Source organism: Cervus canadensis, chromosome 10 (genome assembly GCF_019320065.1).
Source record: "Cervus canadensis isolate Bull #8, Minnesota chromosome 10, ASM1932006v1, whole genome shotgun sequence".
Taxonomy (NCBI): Eukaryota; Metazoa; Chordata; class Mammalia; order Artiodactyla; family Cervidae; genus Cervus; species Cervus canadensis.
The window spans coordinates 3,288,950-3,295,172 of NC_057395.1; the positions used below are offsets into that span (position 1 = coordinate 3,288,950).

General features: G+C 40.6%; 1 protein-coding gene and 1 non-coding gene across 4 annotated transcripts in view; both read right to left on the bottom strand.

The window, feature by feature from the left end:
* The window catches only part of CAMK1D (calcium/calmodulin dependent protein kinase ID), a 388,105-nt gene that overhangs the window by 307,687 nt on the left and 74,195 nt on the right, over positions 1-6,223 (bottom strand). The gene's annotated exons all lie outside the window — the stretch shown is intronic.
* On the bottom strand, positions 2,264-2,392 carry LOC122449080. The gene has a single exon (XR_006271893.1). It is a non-coding gene; the product is annotated as a U6atac minor spliceosomal RNA (small nuclear RNA).

The following is a 6,223-nucleotide window of genomic DNA, read 5'->3' on the forward strand; positions in this document are numbered from 1 at the left end:
TCTTAGCGATCTCATGGACTGCAGCCTACCAGGCTCCTCCGTCCATGGGATTTTCCAGGCAAGAGTACCAGAGTGGGGTGCCTTTGCCTTCTCCGTCTTCTTTATCTACCAGGAAGTAAAGACCACGTCCTCCTGAATTCACCCTGAGATGGATTCCAAGAGAACAGATCTGACAAAGTTTTGAAACATCCAACCTCAAAGACGGCCCAAACCTCTTCATCAATAAAGCAGAGGGAGATACAACAGCAAGCTTCCATTCTCACCTTGCTGTGTATTTCCCAGGATGGCTGTGGATGCTGGAAGCCCTGGACGTTTCATTAACTATTCCACAGAACGGACTTTATCATGATTAATAAAGATCTTATTACTCTGCATTTTTCAAAGCTTAAAACAAATTCTGATTGCAGGTGCTTCTGTACCTTACTCACAAGCCTAGAACTGTTTGTGAACATGCTGGCTCCAGATACATCTGTATTTTGGACTTTGGTTGCCAGGAAAATTTCAGACTCCCAAATCTGGCAGCCAGTCTGTGTTGTTACTTCCCTGTATCTGAGCAAGACTCAAGTCGTAGAACTGGAGATGCAAGAAACACGCTGACCATCAGATTTTTCCTATGCCTTTGATCTCTGTTCCTCATGTTTCACCAAAATTGACTTGAACCCAAAAAAACAGAGAAAAATCTCTTTCAAAAAGTCATTTCATCATAGAAACTTTAAAAAAATAACCATATTACTCTTTCACCTGATTCAGATACTACGAAAGAGAAATCTGCCAATAAAGAGAAAAGAATAAGAAAAAAAAACCACAGAATAAACACAGGAAGTAAATGTTCCACATGTCTATATTATCCATGTGGAACTATCTCCATGGCATTTTCAGACAAAGCATATAGAATGTGAAGGGTACATGGTGTGTTGTATGTGTTTATACTTTCTATAGTTAGTGTGTTACAGTAAAGGGACAATTTATATTTAATCAGTTTATGAATGGAAAAAACAAGTAACAGACTTGTCATAGGAATATCTATTTAACATCTATTTAATAACCTATGGTTATAGTCACAAATCATATAGATAATTATCCCCACTACAGTCCCACTGTTGTGAAAACAATCCATGATGGTCAAATCCACTCTTTTTTTATTCCACTAAATTCAGGTCTCCTGCCGACATGGCAGTAAACTGGGGTACAGTGACTGCTCTGATGTCTTTATGTCTCTGTTTGAAACTTCAGTGATACTGATCTTACGGTAAAATGAAATCTTGACTGCTATAGCAAAAGATAAGAATTGAGAACCGACCCTAGTTTATTATCCCATGTGCAAGAAATATTGTTTATGAAGGCACCATGAAGACAGACGGATGAAGATCAGCAACGACCCTCCCGTATGACCTCAGCATGGGCTCCTTTTACTTCCTCCTCGGGACCCCAGCAGCAGGGGGCTTCTCTCCCTCACTCGTCACCTGCTTGTCTGTCTGCTCTTTTGAAAATACCGGCTTTCTGGAAGCTTGGACCTTAAGGTACCTGCTGACACCTAAAACAGTGCCTGGCATGGCAGATTGGCTGATTGGCTCAACAAGCACTGAATGCACCGACTTAGCTTCTGAGAAATGAAACAGAGCGGGTGGCCTCACCTTCTCACGATGCATCCAACCAGCTTCACCTTCTGCCACCTACTCATGGTCTGGTTTCATGTCAAAGGGCATGCCGGGACAGATGCACTTTCGCTGGTTTGTTTTTCTGCATCCTTCAAAATGTCAGTGTAATATTTAAAAATATACACACAGGAGCCCATCCGATATCTATTCCTGATCACTGTTCTGCTCTGCCTGTTCCAGGAACACATCTGTATGTTTCCTGTTTATCCATCCAGTGTTTCTTTATGCAGATGTTAGCAAATTCACCTACAAATCTTCATATCCCAGTCTTTCTTACATAAAAGTAGCATACTCTCTACACGGTCCTCCACCTTGCTTTCTGCACTTGGCAATGAACCTGGATTTCATTCCACATCAGAACACGGACCTTCCTCGCTCTCTTTTAACAACTGCACTGTACACGTACACCACGCTTCAACCACTTCTTATGACTGATGCCACCGGGTGGCTTCTGATGTTTTGGCGTTATACACAGTTTCCGTGATAACCTTATACAGATGTCATTTCATTACCTGGGCAGGTGCTATGTATAGGGAAGATTCCCAGGACAGGACTGCACATCTGTAATGCTGGTTCATACCACCAGACCCCTTCTCTCAGGTTGTTAAAAATAGTGTTAGCTGGCTATAAAGAGATGTGATGCCTTAAATGTATGGGTATGGTATCCATCACTACAATTTTTCCCATTCTTGTTAAAGGGAATGCTAGCCTAATTCTTCAGTTTCATTAAACACAGACACTATTAAAATGTAAATCAATGCAATACCCCCCCCATGATGGTCAGTGGTAGTTTTCCTATTCTACTTCCATCCATCAGTTCTCTAGGCTAACAGATTTTCCTGCTAGCAACCTTAAAATTAGAGGCTCTCTAAAGGCTAGCAACAGGCTCTCTAAAAAAGCCTTGAAAGCCTAGTTAATACAGGGGGAATTAAATTTTTATAAGAGTATTCAGCAGTTCTAAATCAGCAGCAAATATTTTTTTCTTCACAATACCCAAAATGACATGGAAAGAAAAACAGAAATGAATATTTAAAGCCTTTATTCATTCCAATGCAGGGGACACCCCCCCCCCGCAAACAAGTTTATATTCTCAGAGTTTTTAGTAATTCATGACTCTTTTTCACAGTGAGAACCTAAAATTAGAAAATGATGCCTATTTGCAGAATTAATGAAAAGGTCTTTTTCCCACTCCTTTTAGAGAAGGCATGAGGAAACAACATAGTTTCACATGAGAATCTTGGCTTTCAGGAAACTGGCCCTCCAGCTTAGGATATTTATCATAGTCAAGGAGCACAAAAGCAAAGATTTGCTTTCGTCCAGCGCAGCTTGCTAAATACAAGTATACTAGACTAAATTCATTTCTTTGTTTGATACACAGTTGACCCTTGAACAATGTGGTGGCTGAGGTACCAGCCCTCCTGAAGTCAATAATCCAAGTATAATTTAGAGTGGTCCTTCTATATCCACAGTTCTGCATCCCAAGGACCAACTAACCACAGGTGACTAGTACTGTAGTATTTACTACTGAAAAACAACTGCATATAAGTGGAGCCACAGAGTTCAAACCCATGTTGTTCAAGGGTCAACTGCACTATTGTAACATGCCTTCAATATATTTTAAAACCATTTGGCATGGACAGCATGATATCCTCCCCATGCTCTTGAATGTAAACTTCAATCCTAGAGACAGTCTGTTAACCTTAACCAATAACTCATACTCCATCCACCAAAGACACACCAGAGCATCTTTCGCTGCTGTATTCATACTGGCCCCAAACTATAAACAAATATCTACCAAGTGTAGAATGGATATCTAAATTTCATACAACGGAGCACTACACAACAAGAGGAAAAAATGAAAAATTTACATAGGCCACAACATAAATGAATCCCACAAAATGTAAGTATGACTCCATTTATATGGAATTCAGACCAGGCAAAACTAATTTATGGTGACAGAGGTCAGAACAGTGATTATCTCTGGGCAGGAGGATGTTGTTCCATCTGGAGAAAGGGGACCAGGGAGACTTCGGTGATGGAAATGTTCTACCTCTTGATCCAGGTGATCATTACATGGGTTAAAATGTTTGAGATTTGTGAACTCTGTGCATGCATGTATGTGTGCTCAGTCACACCAGACTTTTTGTGACCCCATGGACTGTAGCCCGACAGGCTCCTCTGTCCATGGAATTTTCCAGGCAAGAATACCAGAATGGGTTGCCATTTCCTCCTCCAGGGGATCTTTCTAACCCATAGATCAAATGCACATCTCCTGCATTGGCAGGCAGATTCTTTATCACTGTACCACCTGGAAACATCAACTACACTTCAATTTTAAAAACACACAGAAAAACACCACAATATCAAAAAAGACTCTCAAAGACCTCAGCCAGCTCTAAATGGCACTGGAAACATTTATGGAGCATATAAAATGCAAGGTTAAACCCAAACCTGCTGGGTTTAAAACGAGCTGACTGCCTCTTTCTCTCTGGTAAGTGTACAATTTATCTAACCAGTGTCAATGCTCTATTTGCCAACCTACAGCTTGACCTGCAGGTCTAGGCAAGGGTGAGGCAATGCCAACCTGTCTCAACTGATCCCATGAACCAAGTCATTTCCGAATTTTCATCTCATCCTGCTATAGAGTCACAGTTTATGTCTCTAAATTTTGAATCCGCCGGCTCCAAGAACGAGAGCTAAATGAACAAAATCAGAGCAGCTCCCTAAATGTATTAAACTTAAAGCAATGTGCCTTAGAGATCATTCAGTTAGTCCTGCTTTCTCCTTCCTCCAATGAAGCAACTATAGTGATATAAAGTCAATTCACTGTATGACCTGACCTCACATGGGGAAACTGAACAGGAACTGGTACTAGAGGATATTAAAAAAGCATTAATTGTATTATTTGTGATCATATCATTTTGGTTCTATGAGGAAATTTCCTTCCATCTTTCCTTCCCTCCTTCCTTCCTTCCTCCTTTTCCTTCTTCCTTTTCTGGCAGGATGGGAGTAACACGTAATCCATACTAAGGATTGTTAGGGTTAGAATGTCAAGATATCTATTTTTTAAATGGACATATAACATTGCATAAGTTTATGGTGTACATCATGTTGCTCTGATATACTTACATACTGCACTGTGATTATCACTACAGTGTTAGCTAACATCTCCACTGCCTCACATAATTACCATTTCTTTCTTGTGGCAAGAACATTTACCATCCAGTCTCTTAGCAACTTTCAAGTATATATTAATAATAGAGTATGTTAACTATAGTCATCATGCTATGCATTAGGTCCTTGGAACTTATTCATCTTTGAACAGCAAGCCTGCACCCTTTGATCAACATCTCCCCAATTTCCCCACCCCTCACCCCATCCTTGATAACTGCTGTTCTACTCTCTGCTTCCACAAGTTCAGCGTTTTTTAAGTTCCACATGTAAATGATGACATCATAGTACATCGATCCTTCTTTGTCTGACTTATTTCACTTAGCATAACACCCTCCAGGTCCATTCATGTTGTTACAAATGACAGGATTTCCTTTTTTCTCATGATTGAATAATATTCCATTATATCAATATTATATCTTCTTTATCCATTCGTACATTGGTGGATGCTTAGCTTGTTTCCATGTCTTGGTTATTGTCAATAATGCTGCAATAATATATCTTCAATTTACTTTAAAGTATCTTAGCATTTTTTACAAATGGAGTGAGTTATGGGATTTCCCTGATGGTCCAGTGGTTAAGACCACGCTCTGATTCTGGGGGCACAGGTTCGATCCTTATTGGAGAACTAAGATCCCACATGCCCCATGAAGTGGCCAAAAAAACAAATAAGATAAACAAATGGAGTGAGTTAAATAAGCAAATGAAAGAATGAACAGCTGTCCTGACCCAAGGTGGTTAGTGGAAGTGCTGGGTAACAGCCATGCATCCCTCCTCTAATGGTTTACAAAAGATCCTTTACATTCCTTTGTATTCCCAACACCAGAGCAGCTACTCAAGGTGACCACAGAATCCCAGAAGGTCATTTAAGCTCTGCCCACTCAGCTTTGGAGGGGCTCTGCGCACTACAAATTAGTGTGGCAAACTGGGCTTTGATGAAACAAATAAGCTGATAGACTGGCTTTCTTCTCAGTTCCAAATGACCAAGTAATGGCCAAACGGTCATTGAACACTGCACTGAGTAGACATCGGTCCCAAGCTTCTATGAGCATCAATGTACCAAGAAACTAGAATCTCTCATTATGTAATAACACGACCTAACAGAACTAGACAGCATATTAAAAAGCAGAGACATTACTTTGCCAACAAAGGTCCATCTAGTCAAGGCTATGGTTTTTCCAGTGGTCATGTATGGATGTGAGAGTTGGACCATAAAGAAAGCTGAGCGCCAAAGAATTGACGCTTTTGAACCATGGTTTTAGAGAAGACTCTTGAGAGTCCCTTGGACTGCAAGGAGATCCAACCAGTTCATCCTAAGGGAGATCAGTCCTAGGTGTTCATTGGAAGGACTGAAGTTGAAGCTGAAACTCCAATCCTTTGGCCACCTGATGTGA